Raw genomic sequence first — 17696 nt, forward strand, 5'->3', positions numbered from 1 at the left:
GAGGTGTGGGTGAACTGCTGATGGAGAGATGGATGAAAAATGACGAGCAGGAGACAGAAGAAGAAGACCGGAAGCATTTAAGAGTGAGATAGTGGTGAGGAGAAAGAGAGACGAAAGCCCGATAAAAATGAGATTGAGGTGGAGCCGTTAAGTGGAAAGATAGCGCACCTTTGAGTACGTTTGAGATAGGAAGGAAGGATGGAAAAAGGTACAGAGGGCCGATAAGAAAGTAGAGGAAGACAGAGTCCATTAGTTGAAGTGCAGCATGTGGAGGCATTGGTGGCAAGAGATACAGACTCTCGCTGCAAGGCTGTACTATCTTCGCCTATCTGGCTCTCCAACTCTTTCGCTCTCCATACCTTAAAGTCTCTATTGCTCCCTTCCTTGTACTCCCTAATTCACTTCCTATCTCACTTTAGCACGTCTCTCGATCTTCATCAGTCTCTGTCTCATGCACACATTCACTCTTGTGCACAAGCATACATTTGGTCTTTATTTGCGGAAATTGCATGACCTTAACGCCTCAGTGGCTTTTGATTCCCCCCCCTCCTCTCTCTTTCCCAAATAAAAGCTTTCTCTCAGTGAATATACCAAACTGCCATGACTGGGAAAACTGCTGACTCTAAACTTGCTGAAGAGAAAGAAAAAAAAAATGAATGCAAACAAGAAATGAAGTGAAAAGGAGTTTTAAAGACAATTCAATTCAAGAAGGTCAGTTCCAATGTGAAATTTAAAAACTTTTAGACAACGAGGATTTATAGTTCACTGCTGTGCTTTTTTTCCATGTTAAGAAACTTCCATTTCCATTAGACCAATGTAAAGTCTACAATATGAAACAGTTTCACACTTCTGTGACTAGTGCAGTTACATAATAGCACACAAGTCTTTCCTCAGGTTTTTCAGTACCACTCTTGCATGCAAGGGGACACTGGAGCCGATATTCTAATCCAAAAGCATACATGCAATGAGAAAAATGTCCAAACAGAGCAAGTTCAGAATGTAACTTTCCTAAATTATGTTTTTGTTTTATATTTGTAAAAACTGTCACCATACAACATGAGACAGACAATCTGTGATGAAAAATATACCTCCTCTTTCACGTCCCAGTGCAGATATGTACTTCTCCCAGTCGGTACTAAACAAGCAATCAAAGCCAAGAAGATTGTGATGAAGACGTCAATGATGCTCATGTATGAACTGCTCATTGTGTTAATGGCGGAGAAGACTTAGCGTTCCAGGAAAACTGTTTATCCACAGTCACCTGTGGCTAAGCTAACTGGACTAAGCATTCATGGCAGGATCCAATGTGGGAAGCTAGCTGTAGCCTATCAAGAGGGGAAGTTACGATCAACACATACACAAGGATGATTGACAGCGTTAAGGCCCTCTTCTTGGCTCTGATGGGCTGTTTTGGATTCCATTTTTTTCACAGGTTTTCTGTTTCACACTATACTGTTACTGTCACTGACAGTGACCCCTGTAGTATCCAAGTAAAAAGAGAGAGAGAGAAAAAAGGATCTTTAAGAAATGTACATGCTGCAGCCTTCATGTAGCTGTACAGAGTTGGACAGTTTCATAAAGTCCAACACAGCTGTGTGGTTTCCTCTGGACATCAGGAGATATTTTCCACAAAGTAACCTAATACCTGCTGCCTGAACCACGTCCAGACTGAGGAAAAACACAAGTGAAATGCATCCAAGATTCATCGGAAACCTAATCAACCAAAACGCATGCAGCGGTGCACAGGAATACGTCTGAAAGCATCAACAACGAAGCATGAATTCAATCAGAATACTGCATGTGTAGCAATTATTAATACCTAAAAAGGCACGTGTCGCTCTTGTAATGGAGGGGAAAGAATTTAATTTCATACAAGATTAAAAGGAACCAATGTGGGGAACGTGGTACATATTCCAATTTGTTCCTTAGCAAAGGAAGATAAATCTACTTTAAAATTTGCATGTTGAACAAGCATTCAATATTCTCGATTCAGGTGTAATCCAACCAATTTATCTGTAAGCACAATCTGGATTGGGGACATGCATCAAAGTCGAGCAGAAAGAGGGCTTAATGTTTGTCAAGCAGGATAATGGACTAATGATGTTTTTCCTTTTCACAGTCGTGATTCACAGCAGCGGTCTAAACCCTTTTACATGTTTCTGATCACTTTATGCAGACAAAACCTACGGATCAACATAAAAGCATTTGATAATACAGAGTTGGGATAGGGTACCGGGCATATTGTCTCTGTTTTCAGCATCCCAGCTGAATCAATAGCGGTGTTTGTTCCTGTGCCGATATGTTGCCATGTGTAGAAGAGTTTTCTGTGGTGACCCTAGAATGCTAATAATTTTTCCTTCAAGCATAAACAGCAAGAATCAATAGATGTCCAGAAGGATCTCTGTGTGCGTTTGCGTGCACCGCGTGTGTTCGTCGCATGGTCGTTTCTGCAGTGCGACCGAGTCGAGCAATGAGAATCACTGATATAGATGACAACAGAATAAATGGAATGACATCACCCCCGTACTTCTGGAGAGTGTGTGCGGCTACTTTTTGTCAATTTCCAGTCCCCGAGTCCCTCCGTGATTTACTGTAACTGGCTGTGCCAATGAGTCATTCGCTGTGATACATCTGAATTTCCGTATCATTTCACTCAAAGCCCGGCATTGTTTTCATGCCTGTCACTTTAACTCAGTAGTTTGACAATGTATGCTTTCTGTGAGATGGTGAGGAAAAAAAAAAAGCAAACAAACAAATGACACACTCATGTTGTCAAACAACAAACAAACGCACCAAAGGAAATATCATCAAGCATATTTTCTTATTCAAGCCCTCTGGCTCCTTTTTCAAACAATGCTTATGACATTTCTTTCTTCAAAATGCTTCAAAATAAATTGAATTAACGTTTGTGTTTAAGCTCAAAGATGCTTGAAAGCTTGAAGATTGAATTGCTGAAATTGCATTCAGTTAGTTTCCCGTTTGCATCGTTACTTCAGTCAACGCTGATGGCAGCTGCTGAGATTATGGTTTAAGGTTTAAAAGGTTTCAAATTTCAATAAAATGTGACATGCATGACAAAACATTGTAATACAAAGTACTGTGCAACACCTTAAAGCCGTCGATAACTTCGTCATGTGTATTATGGGGAGGTTACAAGTGGAGGACTAACCAGAAAGCCTGATAAAATACCCAAGTGAAAGCAACGTAATCTGAAAGTCTTAAAAGGAGGCATTATGCCAAATAGACATTTTTTAGCCTTATGAACCAATGAACAGCACAGAGAAGTATTGTGATGCTGAAGTGGGAGTGTCGGAAAGGTAAAAGGTTCTTAAAGAGACGGAGGCCAGTTTCAAAGTGGCAGATATGGCTGCAAATTTTAAGTTGTTTTTGATATAAACCGCATTTTCATAACTGAAGCCAACAGTTACTGGATTGTGCTTTTAAATGGGATTATGTGAAAAATACATAAAAAGTTTAGATCACATGTAAGTGTTTAATTAAACTCAACTACAATTATTTTGATTTCATTTCAAAATTGCAATTCACCTCTTCCATTGCTGCTTTTCAGACCAACTCCGTTTACACCTTCTCTTCCTCCCTTTGTTTTCAGCCAACCCATTTTTCTCCCTCCCATTTTTTTTTTTTTTTGTCATACACTAATGCCTCTTTCTCCGTCTCTCTCAATGCATTTCTTAGATTGAACTGACAGCGTGGTCATCAATCAATGCTATGGGGCACCACAGCCTGTGCGCAGCATGACTTAACTGTATTAACATCACAATGTCTTTACAGCCATGAGAACAATGTCAGCAAGAGCCACATTGCCATGGATACCAAACACAGCACATCTAATGGAGGCATAAGTCAATTCAGGCACTTTACTTAAGACCGGCTTCCCATAAAATACATAAATACAGTTAGCTTTTTTTGCGGGAATATTTTGTGGTTGGTAGTATGCGACTTCCAAATCAGGATTATAAAAATACAGCAATAAATTAAATGCATGATGGAACATAATTGAATAGCTGTGGCTGATTGATTGGTTTGCTTTTCTTTTAAACTAGTGGCAATGTGAAGGGCTTACTGATCAGCAGGGTAACTAATAGATACCGTTTATCAAAGCAGCAGCTTTATCAATAGAGGAGCTACAACCAATGGGCAAAGACGTTTCACGCTAATGAAAACTTATTTAAATGTGTCAAATATTGGCATCTATAAAAATTCTGATCAATTCAGATAATTTTTTTTTTTTTTTTTGCCCATTGAAACATGGCGTTTTAAGAGTTACTGAGATTTTTACTAAAACTTTGTCCTTTTGGCCAAAAGACATGAATTTTCACCTTGAAACACTCCTGATGGATCTAGTATACAATATGCCTACTTGAAAGCATACCCAAGCACCTGTGATGCTGTGGGCCTGTTAATTTTATAGAAGCTTTGGAAACCTTACTACTATATTTAGTATGAGGAAGTTTTGAATATTTATTCAAAAAACAAAAACATTTCCTAAATATTAGCCTCTTTCAATTGCAACCTCGTTCCCTTGACCAAAATCCTTGTGTAAAAAATTAAATCTTAAATTGTCAACCTTGTGAACAGGGGAAGAGTAAGCATTGTGGTATTTGCCAATTCACTTTGAAGAATAGCACTCGGTCGTGATAATTGTTGCACACATGATGTAAAAACTCGAACTTTTACTTGATGAATTATGTTCCCAAACAGAGTCCATGATGTGGTGAGGTACTTGGATGTCATTCTTAAAGTAAAACAAATTAAACTTGTATTCATTTTAGCAAAAAATGAGTTAGAAAGCACAAGCCACAGAACAGTTAAACCGAAACCAAAGTGTTTATCCTGGAAAACCAAGACATTTATGCATCAAGTCGCCTTTGCTACACAACAAGCCCTTAAAAAAGCCACTAAGGAGGTTTGAAAAGATGCACCGTAAACAGCTAATCTTGTGCTCTCGGTTTTTATGAGACAAGAAATTGGTTTAGTTCAAGCTGGCATTGTTTATTATAAGAATTTACTGTATTGAAAAAGTATTATTTTTCCCAAGCAGTCAAAGTAAAAATGATTTCCAATTTTACTTTACTGCCTTGCTGTGCTGTTTTGTGCATGTTTTCCTCTCCTTCTGGTCAGAATTGAGTAGGCGCACTGTGAAAATAAAGGAGAACAGTGGAATCAAACGTAAACGTGTGCTGCCTGACAATGTATGTGGAAGATAAATGTACAGACTAGTGGGTGAAGACGGATTCGACACAGACACGGAGGTGAATAATGGAGAGCCCTGTAAATTAATAAACTTGTGGTGAGGAAATCAGGAAGCTTATGACTTTGTTAAAAAGGTAAAATCCATTTAAAAAAGTAATTAATATCTAAAATCTAATATTGGATCAATTTAAACACACTGATTAAAAGGCTCAGAAAGCCAGTCTCTGATCTAATAGACTCATAATTTGATAACAAGAGGAAACAGATTATTACAGACCATCTTCTTCAAGAAAAAAAAAAATCTATCATAAATTTCATATTAATCAGTTGGTTTTTGTTCCTGAGTGGATCCTACGGTTCACTTCTCATCACACCAACACTTTGAAGTAGCAAGCCAGATGTAATGGGACAATATTTGCCCCATCACACTCTGAACATCGCCGCCGTTTGTTTTCCTCGTTTGTTTCCTGCTGTGCTAAATGACCAGCATCAGTTTTTATTCTCCATGACAGCAGAGAAAATGAAGGCACAAATTTTAGTTATTGAAAAAATGATATGACCGAATCTGTTATAATTTGCGGCGCTCTGTGAGTTCTTTTGAGGAATAAACTAAAAACTCTGGTTTTATCATTGTATGTTTTTTTATATTTGGGGACGAGAGTTAGTTGGTCTGTCAAGGCCAAAAAGCCCCTTATCTGGCTGCAATGTTTCCAATATCAAAATCGAGATTACTTTATTTATTTTGTCCAACAAAGTACAGAAGAAAATGTAAAAACAGTGAGAACCGCAAAGTATAAGATGTGCAATACACCACAGACTGCAGTCATGAGATTTAAATCCCAACCCAAAGCATTTGTTACTGGGGACAGAGAGCTTCTTTAGTGCTCATTTTATCCAGCAGCTTTAGTAACAGGATGAGATTCATCATTAGATAGAACCAGGAGCAGAGATCCTGCCTCTCCGTACCAAACGGAATCAACTTTTATTTATTTTTTGTGCAGATGTTCGGTGAATCCGACGCCTCCTGGATTTGTAGGTGTTGGGAGCAGACTCCAGGGAATACCCAGAACCCACTGGATGGACTATATGTCAACTTTGGCCTGGGAATGCCTTGAGATCTCCTTAAATGGAGGAGACTGTCACTGGGGACCCTCCTGGATCTATAACCCAGAGTTATTTATATCCATCCATCATCTAAACCCGCTTATCCTTTCAGACTCCTGCTGAGGCTCCAGTGGTCATAAAAGCAAGACAGGGTGTCCGTTCCAAGGCAATATGGACAAACAACCATGCATACACTCACATCAGGTGTCCGTTTTTGAAAAATTCATTTGCCACCCAAACAAAGCCAAAGGTGTGGATGTCTGACAGAAAAGGACACTGAATTAGCATTTTTGCAAAGAGCTGGACTTTTAAATGTTGTGGTCTTAAACGTTTGCTCAGCTGATGAACAACCTATTTCAGTTCAATGGTTGGTCGTTTACTTACTCACTCCCATTTCTCTGTTTTGTATTTGGAAGCTCTACTTAAAACCTTACGAGCCAAGAGTGCAAAATGTGATTTCTTGCCACTTTTCAATCAGTCTTAAAATTTTGATCAAGAGTATAAAAATTATTTTCTAAGAATTTGTGTAATTTTGAAACAGAAGAAATGGAAATGTGTTTGCTACTCCATAGTTTGTCGATTTGGACAGACGTTTTTCCCCTCCACCTCCGTCGGTGTGCGATTCCACGTGTTCAGCCAAGGTGGACAAAACACACACACACACACGCATTCTTCCCAAAATGTAGCGAACATAAACAAACAGATGACACACTGTGAGATAACACACTGCAGCTACACGCACCAGAAAACAAGCAGCAGAGTTCACAGTTAAACACACTGTATTAGACAAACAGGACTGTAGAGCAGCGAAGCGTTCCAGCACATTTACATGGCTCTGCAGTGAGCTTTGTGTTAAACAGAAAGCTTTGAAAGGAGAACTCTTGCTCTATTTCCATCTCTCTCTCACACACACACACACACACAAGATTCGCACAGACCGACAACAATAGGTGTCCTCGTAAACGTGTGGTACAAGAATAAACACTGCAACATTAGCCTTGAAGAAACAAGATACACAATTTTGAATGTGGTATTAAAGAGTTGCACATTCAGCATCGTTTTCTGCACGTTTTTAGCTCAACAGCCAAAAAACCAATTACAAGAAATAAGCGCACGTTTTTTTATGGTTTTGAAAATATTGTCTTTGAATCCGTTTTTGAAATGTAGCTACAACACAGACACAGTTGTACTTTACTGTATTTGTGTTCTCTTACTTGGAAAAATTGCATTCAAAATCAACATGGATGATGGACTAAACTATCCACTGCATTTTTTTTGTTTGTTTTAAACTTTTTTTTTCTCTTGTAAGTTTTTCCCTCTTTCATATTACAAACCTATTGAACTTACAATCCAAAAAAATGTTCTTAGGGTTTCTAAACAAAAAATTTTCTTCTTTTTTTTTTTTTCATGGAAAGCGAAGTATGCTCTTCCTTACTCTTAAATTAACAGTTCGTCTGATATTTGCATTTTTGAAAAGGCTTCTTTAGCGCAAAGGGGACAGCTTTACTATCACATCTATTTATAGATGCTCCAGAAAAGTTGCTCTCATTTGTCTCTGTCTAGATTCATCTCCAGCTACTGATGTCTTTCGTTTGTTCAGGACCCATGAGACTAATTAGTGGGTGATGAAAATGGAGAGAGACGATGAGAGAAGCCAAACCTGAGTAACAAACAGCACAACAAAATAATAGTGTGGGGAATTTTTTTTTTTTTAAAAGCCGGGGATGGGCCATCCACCTGGTCAGTGAGGAAGTTACTTCACTATGGAGCAGCTGTCTACTTATAAAGTGCTTATTCAGTCACTTGCTGCTAAAAGGGATGTTTACTTTGGTGGGCAGCTGAAGGATGAATGAGCTTAATGGAGTTAATGTGTTTTCAAATTGCCAGTTAAAAATTCTGCTCCATGGCTACTCTCTTACAGAGGAGATAAGTATATGTTAAAACCTTTCATTAGACAGAAGTTGAAAGTAAATAAAACAGCCGCTGTGCGATAAAGAGATGATAGCAGTTTTTGTGAGGAGAAGAATATTTCATGCACTACCTACCATCTTAACCCTTTGTGATCTTTTCCTATAATGTCACATTGCAACCACAAGCCTCAATGTATGTTGATGTGATTATTTGTAATAGATCGTGCCAAAGTAGTTTATAATAGTGGAGGAAAATATCCATGGTATCCTTAATTTATTCCTAATAAAAATCTGAAACGTAATGATGGAATCTTCAGTGCAATATTCTGCTTTTTGCAGTCAATTAGGTAAACAAAGCTGGTATGTGAATACTTTGGGGCCGAGTTGGAGAACTAAATTTGCAGAGCAAAAATGGAAAGTTGTCCAAAATAACAGTCAATCCTGAAAACTATCTCACAGTGACATAAAAAAATATATATATATATATATACGTTCCTGATTATGGAGTACCCTATAAATAAAATGTTCGGGGAAAATGGTGAACTGGAGTCTCAAGACTTTTTTGTTGAACAGGAAAAGTCTTCATCTGAACTATAAAGCTTGGGAAGAGGAGAGGTAGAGTTTGTGGGGAAAGGTCTGGGGCAGAAGGAACAAAACTGAGGCATCATATTGCTGATAAATGGTGCATTTTAGCCAATTATGTTGTTGGAGAAAGTTACAGACCCGGACAGAAGTGACCATTGACACTCGTTGGGGCTTAAAGCTTCTGTTGGTTTATCAATAATTTGTGGTTGCTGTAAGGCAGGAACAGTGTTTGATTCATCAGCTAGCTTTTCTGCCGTTTCATTAGCAAGTGTGAAGAAGTGGTTTGAAAGATTTAGGTAAAGAGGAGGAGTAACGAGGTAAACAACAGGTTCTCCTCTCCGGCAGACAAACCACTTCTGTTCAAGATAAAGAGGTTTGGAAAGGAGAGTGAAGCTGGTGGCTTTGCAGAGGATTCCCAAAGAAATGGGTCAGCAGTGGAGGGTTGTGTGTGAACGATTGTTTCACCTGATGGGTTAGAAGAAAGCTGGACACTTGAGGAAATACGTATTTAAAACCAAGTTGTTGTTTTTTTTTTCTTTTCTATGGTTTATGAGTCACTGTACAGCCTCTTTGAGGTACAATATTTGTTTAAGAAAAACATATCCGTCTTTGTGTGGACGGGATAGAGTGCAGACTCTCATCCGTTTGAAGGCTACAGAAGGCTGTTAGCAGAAATGACACCATCAGATCATAAAAATAAAGCATCAAATGAATATGAAGTGAAAGCGCTGACAAGACACATAAGCTCCTTCTGTCATCTCTGTTGTCTTGAACTAAGGGAAAGTGGTTGTGGCTCCAGTAAATATCATCTACCAGCAGGTGGAGTTATATTAGTTTGGATCATAATTTCTAATACTTCATAAGAGTCCAAACTGCAATCAGTGGAAATAGTGTTTCTGATTACATGTTCATAAAAAAATATACAATTAAATTAATGATGCACCTGTCAGTCAGCAATGCAAATTTGCCCATTTTCCCTCATTTGATCTGATCAGTGACCAAAATACTAAAAACAAGTGCATTTCTTTACATGAAATAAATAAAAATCATTTTACATCTAAATGCATTATCAACTAACAGCAGAACTACAGAGAGAAAACAAAGACTGCTGGAAACTTCGATAACAGCCTTTAAAAACATGCTGAATTGTGTCCTTTGTCTTGGGACTAATGGAACTTCCCATTATCAGTGTGTGAATGTGTGTGCATGAATGGGTGAATGACTGAATGTAGTGTGAAGGGCTTTGGGGTCCTCTCAACTTGATAAAGCGCTACGCAAGTACGGGCAGGCCATTTACCATTTACCATATTCAATAAGTGATTAAAAACTAATTTGCTATTTTATGATAATCAGGTGTGGCAAGTAGTTAAGGATAACTAGAGTTTTACACACCGTTAGACGGGAAAGAACCCCGCATATTGCTGAAACCCGATTGACAGCAGTTGTATTGACAAGATTTAAGGGAATATGGTCAATTTGCCCTGCAGACGCCGTATCCATAATGATTTAGATTTGAACTGTTCGCTGCTACTCTTGTGCTGGTTTAGTGTAATGTGTAGATCTGTCAGAGCTGTAAGCGTATTCCTGTTCCTTGGATTCACTCGCATTGCTATTCAGACTCTTCAAATATTCATGCCTGGTTTTCATTCCGAGCCTCTCCCTTTTTCTCGGACGAGCAAAATTCAGTTGATTTGATGCTTTCCAATGTCTTTGTGAAGAAGCAAAGCATGGTAGACGCCATCAACACTAACAGAGGCGAGAACCGTTTCTGTTCTCACGAATAGATTAAAAGAATTATAAATAACAGAGCGGGCATATGTTTGAAAATCACAACAAAAACTGATGAGCAGCTGTTCTCATGCGATTACCATGGAGATGTGGACATGCATTGCCTGACAACTACACTGTGTCTGTATGTATGGATGGACTTTTGCATTGAGTAATTCCAATTGCATAAAACATGAAAGTTACATTTGCGGAGAAATGTTCTTTCAAATACTTATGTCCTTCTATACGACTTGCAAATTTCTGGACTTCCTGTGGCTTCTGTTTGTACAGATAATGTCTTCTTGCTACTCTTGCAGAGGTCGGATTTGAATCTTCTCCAGATTCACCAATGACCTCTTGGCAACTTCTCTTATTATTCCCCTATTTGCCCATACTGCCTGTTTAGGTTGATGTCCTGCCAGTTTTCCAGTTGCGATATATTTCTTCCAGTTTGACCAATGAAAGCTTAAGCGATGCTCAATTCAGTGTGCCATTTGAATTCAATATCAAGTATTAGTTTAAGTGTTGTTCTCATAGAAGTGCAGAAAAACGTATCTTCAAATGTTCATACTCTCCTCATGTAGACATATTTGAGGACAGTGAAGATTTACTAACTCGGTTTTCTTAAAGTTACTTGAAAAAGTTTCAAACACAAGCCTTTTCATCTTGTTTGGCTCACATCTCCGCTGCCACATGAAGTCAACATTTTTATTGAAAATATATTACCAAGCCTGTTGTTCACAGTACAAATCTTCTTCGCTGCGGTTTATCACCGTGAAAGGAAGGCTAGGTATGTGCGACAGTGTTTTAAGAGAAAACATACTTTAGAATAGATTGGAAACAGAATAATGGTCAGAGGGGATGGAAATGTAAAAAATTAAATAAAAACACACAAAAAAAGAGTTTATTCAAAGATATTTGTTAGCTGGTGTAAACGCCTTGACATTGAGAAAGGGACAAGAAAATAAATGTTTCTCCCTCCCACTGTGTTTTTTCTTAGAGCGGGTAAGACAGTGGTGGAGGCTACGCTCTGCATCCACATGTGCCAGTGTGAAAACGAGATGGCAATACTCGAGACAGAGAAATGCAGCCCGAAATCACATAAGGGCGAGAGAGACGATAACCAAGGGCATGCGCGCTGTGAGGAGTGTGATGGACGCCTGCTGTAAGTACATCTCATGCCTGCATGTGTGCATACTTGTACCTCTACATATGTGAGAGAGTGGAGAGAGACAGAGACTAAGGGATGGTAAATATTTCGAGCTGACAGAATCAGCACAGCGACTTTATGACCCTGCTTAGTGAGGCAGCCTCCTCCATCATCTCTGCTCTCACCAGATCCTCAGCAAGCATTCATACGAAGACACACAGGTGACTTTTTTCAGTTTACCTCTCCATGTAGACTCTTCTTTAGCATGTGCTGAATTGCACTTTGTGGGAGCACTAGCTCACATCTTCAATATCACAGTAGTAACACACAATCACAAAGGTTGACCATTCTTAATCTCCTGTCACACCGTTTTTCATCTTGCCTTGAATGTTGCTGAATTGGAAAACTGATGGAGCTTTTTTAAATGAATAAATAAACACAGCTGTCTGCTGGATATGTTTGATTAAAAGATGGATTTTTTGTTGTCGTTTATTCTCACTGGTCAAGAAAATTGGAATTTGCCAAAGTCATCCAGGAAGAATTGACAGGAAGGTGGAAGAAGTTCAACATTCCAAAAGGAAATATGGGGATATTGGAAAATTACCAAACCCAAACTCAAAATCCAAAATGGCTGTTAAGTGTTTACCGGGTATGGAAACACTTTATTTGAAGGGATGTGCTTAAGAATGACATGACACTGTCATAAACATGAAAGAGTCTTTGTGAATGTTATGACTGGCGTCATGAAGCGTCATTTGGTAAATGACACTTTTAATGCAAAGTTGCTCTAAAAGTTGCATTGAAAGTCCATTAAAAGTGCCAACTTTGCATTAAATTATAATTTACAAAATCATGCAAAGTTGGCACTTTTAATGGACTTTCAATGCAACTTTTAGAGCAACTTTGCATTAAAAGTGTCATTTACCAAATGACGCTTCATGACAACTGTCATAAACATTCATAAAGACTTCTTCATGTTTATGACAGTGTCATGTCATTCTTAAGCACATCCCTTCAAATAAAGTGTTACCAAGTGGATTGTTAGATATCTGCTGTAACAAACTGCCCTATTTGAAATTTTGACATGTTGCATCTTACTAAATCTTTTATATAATTGGTTATTGAACATGTTGGCCCAGAATCTAAATGTCCAAAATACAAAGCAATAAATGTTGATTGGGTTTCTCAGTAAGCATACCAATTAGCATATCTTACTGTTTTTTTTTTTCCTTCAATGTTCTTCAACACCTCCATCAGCCATTATTTAGCTGCTCTGTTTACATCTGCAAATGGTTGATGCCAAAATGTATTACCAATTAAAGGCAACACTGGTTACAGCAGCTTAGAGTCATTTTGATGGGACATACCCATTTCTTCAGCTTTAATGCTTATTTTTAATTCAAACTTCCTAATGTAAATCAAAATACACAACATGATTGTAAAAAGAACCGATTGAGAGTGGTTATGGCACATCAATCATCATGACTAAAACAAACATTTCATGAACTTCTCGCATGACAGAAGGTCCAGCCAGATTTATTTTTCTTCTCTGCATCTTTTGGTCAACTCTAAACATTATGAATATCTATTTCAAGTTTTAAAATGGTCTTGATCAATAGCCTAAGAGTTATCACCATATTGTGCAACATGTTCTTAACTGAGAAAAATGGGACTCTTGAGGTGTTTAAAAAGAAAGCGTCATGTTTTGATGAGCAGAGGACCCAAAGTAAATTGGAAATCAGCAGTACTTTGATAACACATTGCAAAACCTTGCAATAAGGAGCAGCAGCAGCAAGGATAACCAAACAGAAACTACACAAGGAAAAATAGAGTGTAAGCGGGCTGAGCAAGGTGCAAAAAGCATACAGAACAATCCGACAAGCAAAAACAAACTACTAGGGTTTTAATAAGTCCCGGACTGAAAACAGGTGAGTCCGATTGGTGAAGATGAGCAATAGCAGAGCAAAATGAATGAAAAACGAATGACAAAACGTTGTCAAATGACAGGACATGGGGAGTAACTACGACCCTTAAAACGAACACGATTCAACACCAAAACAACAAGAAACTCGAGGCCAAACACTGACAAAGCAACTCAGCAATAGGTGTTACATGAAAAACGGGAGATAAATAGAACCACGGTGCACAAGAACAATAATCAAGACTCAAAACATCACCTGAAAATGATACAGAACAACAAACAAAGTCCTTCACCTCATGACAGAAAGCCTGTAAAAACTTTTTTTCTTGTTACCTCTAACAAGCAAGGGGAAAAAAGGAAATCTATTTTGTCTTGAAAGAGTCTGACATATGAAGTAACAACCAGAAGTTTACAATAACACAATTCTCAATGCCTGAAGTTAAATCACACCAAAACTTCTCTTGTTTTCGGTCAGTAAGAATTAACAAAATAAAGCATCATATGAGACGAAGGACTGTGTAAAAAAAAAAGAAGAAAAAAAAAAAAGATGTCTACTTCTACTTTCTGCTCTCTTTTGTACTGTTAAATTATTACCTGCTCCTCCGTCTCCCTTTCACTCGTCTTCCTCGTTGCCATCATTCACTGCGCTTTCATTCCTTTTTGACCTCTATCCTAATTGAGTTGTGTGTTGTCATCCAGGCCGCCTTTCTCAAAGCTCACTTTATAGTTCGGACGAGAGTCTGAAAGTGTGAGTGATGTGCATAATGTATGTCCAGCAGTCTCTCATGTCCAAGTTGCTCTATGGAGCGCTCGTATATCACCCTCTGAGCCCTGTGCCGTATAATGGAACCAGGAGTGACTAGCTGACAAAGCAGGCTTGAAAGAGAGTAAAAGAAAAGTGTCGGGAGATAACGAAATTACTGATGAAGAGACGGGCAACTGACTGCGACTCAAATTTGATCTTCCTGTAGTTTCTTTACTATTCTTTATGCCATTGTAACGGCACACATCCAGCCATAAAATTACTCCTGAAAAGCTTCTGTTATCCTATGTGATTCTACTCCATAGTTAATATTTGAGATGTCTAATATTCTGTAGCTTTTAAGGTCAAATTTGTTTTGTTTTTTTTCTTCTTTGCAAACATGTTTACTCTGTTTTTTTCTCCCTCTATTAAGTTTCATGCTTGGATGGAATTTCAATGTCATGCTACAAATACTGAGACACAAAGAACTTCCACAGGAAACAGATGATTTTTTATTTTTTTTTCCTGAAATTTGGCCTTTGGTTGTGCAACTTTCAGATCTGTAAATACACAACGCATACAAATTACACTTATTTGTCTTAAATAAAATACCTGACATTTTTATTCACAAATAAATAGTATTATGATTTGAAATGCCACCATTGACTCGGTACAGAACCAAACACAAGCGGCACTATTCAAGGACGGCCTTGATGACAACCGAGCACTTTGTTTTCAGTGCTGATGAAATGTATCTTAAAACTCAGTGGCTGCAAAAAGCTTTCATCAGTAACTTATGTTCATGTCAGCAAAGCGGTCAGAGCCGAGTTGCTCGTTTAAAAGCTGATCTGAAACTATTGCCGGATGAATGGAAGTACGTCTGAGGAAGTTGTTGTGAAGGCCAATTCAAAAACAGCCACAATATCCCTCAATACTCCGTTTATGATCCGTCTGTCGAGTTTGGAGAGTGTCAGTTCCTCCGTCCATCACCCAGAGATGTTGGTTTTCCCTAGAGATATCACAAATATTTATATCCCAAGTCAATTCTTCAGCCTCTAGCAGCCAGGATGAGTGTTTTCTTGTCAAATGAATGCCATCATGTCTCACCATGACACGCCGTCGCTGTAGGTTATGAATTCAAATTTTGTAGTTTTGTTATCCTGAGGCCTATTTCAGTGCATTAGTGCTAAACTGTTATCTTTTTTCACAAAATTTACTCAACAGAAAAAACTTATGCACTGTTCTGAATTTGTTTGAATATTAATGGTGCAATATTTTGCATTTCTATAAATATGCATTTATCCATCCATCAAGTCACTGTTTCTCTGCCTGCTTATTCAAAGCAGGGCTGCTAGGGGCACCAACTCTTGACGGCAGTTTTAGAGAGTCCAGACTTAAAACACGAGTCATTGCAATGTGGCAGTGGAAATAACTGTGCAGTCCAATATGCATCTTTGCTTATATTAAGGAGTGGGAATTAGATAATGTGCTGATTTTTAATTTCTGAACTGGAGTGGGAGCATTTTAAATATTTTTAGAAAGCCATGTCTGCTGTGCAATGTTTAACCTTCAGCTGAACATTGTTTTCAATATAAGGAGAAATTGGTAAGCTGAAAATTAAAAGTATTGTCTGATATCATAACTAAATTAGAGATTTATTGAATTTCTTACTTTTTGAAGTAATGCCAATATAACAGAACGAGTCATTGAAAGCAAGTTTATTTTTTCCTGAAATTACTCTTTTTTTTCTAAACTACTAGTTTGATGTTTTGTTTAACTCTTGATAACCAAAAAATGGAAAAGGTTTAAGAGACCAGAACCCCAGACCTAAAGTTTGAGCAAAAGTTCAGATAAAATCCAAAAACGTGGCAATTGAAAATTGAAAGGACCTGATGGTCATTAAAAAAGGGACCAGTTATACTTTCTTGGTCCATTGGCATGAGCTCTGCTTGGGTTGCTAGGTAATGGGGTAGTGCCCGCTGACTTACTCAAATCGGTAGGTTTTTGAAACTGCTCGTTTTCTAATCACCAAAAAAAAAAAAAAAAAGAAAACATTAGCTTACTGGCAGAAAGTGAACTGATAGTTTTGTTTTTTAACTCAAACTGTTTTTAGACGCTGTAGAGACCCACACAGAAGTACAGAAGTAAGCAGAAAAGTGAATTTTCCAGTAGGTTGGAAAATACAGTATTGGAAGTCTGGAGATGATTATAAGATGAGGATCTATTTAAAAATGAGATCATGAATGCAAGTTATTTTGCTTGAAAGAAATTTCCCACATTGACTTGGGATACCTTCTTAGGAGATCATATTTTAAAAAATGAAAAAAAGACAAGAACAGAATAGTGCTAAGTGTTTATTATCATTGAATGTACCTTAAATCAGATGCTTACATGAACCTCATTTTGTGCTAGATCCGTAAACAGCGTGCAGTCCTGGGTGATGTAATACAATATCTCCTGAGATCCATCAAAAATGACAGTGCTGATATCGGCCATGCTTTTTGCAGCTTTATCATTAATGTGTGTTGAAGTGCGATCATTCAAAACATTGCTTTATTTTTTTTTCCCCCCATAAACCCAGTGTGATAATTAGCAAGCACAAAAACTACACAAATTAGTTCACTTTAACACTTCAATTATATAATTATGGTCTTTTTAGACAACAAGTGATATCTGGATAAGCTAATGTCACATCTCTATACACACGCATTTTTTTAAACAAACAAAACAAATTTATACCTCCTCCCCAGCGTGTCGCATTGACCTGTGCCTGCTGTTACCGTGGTGATGTGATTTATTAATTAGTCTGCTGTGCAATTGCCTTGATAAAAGGACAAATCTAATGTGATTCAGTATTTGTAGATGACAGAGAGAAGAAAGAAATTTATCACCAACGCCATTTAAACTCGATGCAAACAGACATTGATGAGATAAACTGTGGCAACAGAGATGAATACACTCGCACTCGACAACGTCCTGCATGCGGCAACTCGGAAGTGCTGACCCTGAACGTGGCTTATTTGTTGGGTGTAGATGTGAGATCAGAGCAGATGCTGCGGGCCATTACAACATGATCAAGTCCCAAAAGGCCACTGGTTCAGTGATAATTAAAAAGCAACAAACAACAACACTGGCTGTTGTTGCTGTATTAGTTTAAGCCATCACTTCGGGCTTTGGGTATTAGCTCCATCAATGTTAAAGACTTACTTTAAAACAATGTCTTTTTTTTTTTTTTTTTTTTTTTTTGTTTGGGGGGTGGGTTGGGGGGGGTTTATTAAAAAAAAAAAAATTTTAAAAAAAACC

At 38.0% G+C, this 17696-nt stretch overlaps 1 protein-coding gene across 2 annotated transcripts in view; it reads right to left on the minus strand.

Annotated features, from left to right (window-relative positions):
• The window catches only part of LOC106951991 (zeta-sarcoglycan-like), a 229446-nt gene that overhangs the window by 595 nt on the left and 211155 nt on the right, over positions 1 to 17696 (minus strand). The window lies entirely within an intron of this gene.

The sequence above is a fragment of the Poecilia latipinna genome, unplaced genomic scaffold (assembly GCF_001443285.1).
Source record: "Poecilia latipinna isolate Pla-1442-1.1 unplaced genomic scaffold, P_latipinna-1.0 Scaffold486, whole genome shotgun sequence".
Classification (NCBI taxonomy): domain Eukaryota; kingdom Metazoa; phylum Chordata; class Actinopteri; order Cyprinodontiformes; family Poeciliidae; genus Poecilia; species Poecilia latipinna.